Source organism: Ascaphus truei, unplaced genomic scaffold, assembly GCF_040206685.1.
Source record: "Ascaphus truei isolate aAscTru1 unplaced genomic scaffold, aAscTru1.hap1 HAP1_SCAFFOLD_376, whole genome shotgun sequence".
Taxonomy (NCBI): domain Eukaryota; kingdom Metazoa; phylum Chordata; class Amphibia; order Anura; family Ascaphidae; genus Ascaphus; species Ascaphus truei.
This window is the reverse complement of record NW_027456707.1, coordinates 96,525-97,500: the sequence shown is the minus strand read 5'-3', so window position 1 is coordinate 97,500 and position 976 is coordinate 96,525.

Here is a 976-nt window from a genome sequence, read left to right as displayed (position 1 = left end):
GGGAAAGAGAGAGAGAGGGAGAGAGAGAGAGTCAGAGAGAGGAAGGGATAGTCAAAGAGAGAGAGGGAGAGTCAGAGGGAGGGAGGGAGAGAGAGTCAGAGAGAGGGAGAGTCAGAGAGAGGGAGGGGGAGAGGGAGGGAGGGAGAGAGGGAGGGAGAGAGTGTCAGAGAAAGTTAGAGAGAGTCAGAGAGAGGGAGGGAGAGAGTCAGAGAGAGGGAGAGAGAGTCAGAGAGAGGGAGAGAGAGTCAGAGAGAGGGAGAGAGAGTCAGAGAGAGGGAGGGAGAGTAAGAGAGTGGGAGAGAGAGTCAGAGAGAGGGAGAGAGTCATAGAGAGTCAGAGAGCCAGAGAGAGCCAGAGAAAGTCAGAGAGAGTCAGAGAGAGTCAGAGAGAGGGAGAGAAAGTCAGAGAGAGAGAGAGTCAGAGAGAGAGAGTCAGAGAGAGGGAGTCAGAGAGAGGGAGTCAGAGAGAGGTAGTCAGAGAGAGAGAGTCAGAGAGAGAGTCAGCGAGAGGGAGGGAGAGAGAGAGAGAGAGGGATAGAGGGAGAGAGAGAGTCGGAGAGAGTCGGAGAGAGTCGGAGAGAGTCGGAGAGAGTCGGAGAGAGTCGGAGAGAGTCAGAGAGAGTCAGAGAGAGTCAGAGAGAGTCAGTCAGATAGAGGAAGAGAGAGAGGGAGAGGGAGGGAAGGGGAGGGAGAGAGAGGGAGAGAGAGAGATGGAGAGAGATGGAGAGAGAGGGAGAGAGAGGGAGAGAGAGGGAGAGAGAGGGAGAGAGAGGGAGAGAGAGGGAGAGAGAGGGAGAGAGAGGGAGAGAGAGGGAGAGGGAGGGAGAGGGAGAGGGAGAGAGGGAGAGGGAGAGAGGGAGAGGGAGAGAGAGGGAGAGAGTGTAAGTGAGATAGAGTGAGTCAGCAGCAGCAGCAGTGAAGATGAGCTCCTAATTCTTATCAACTTTATGCCTTCCAAATGAGCTAATTTGCAACAA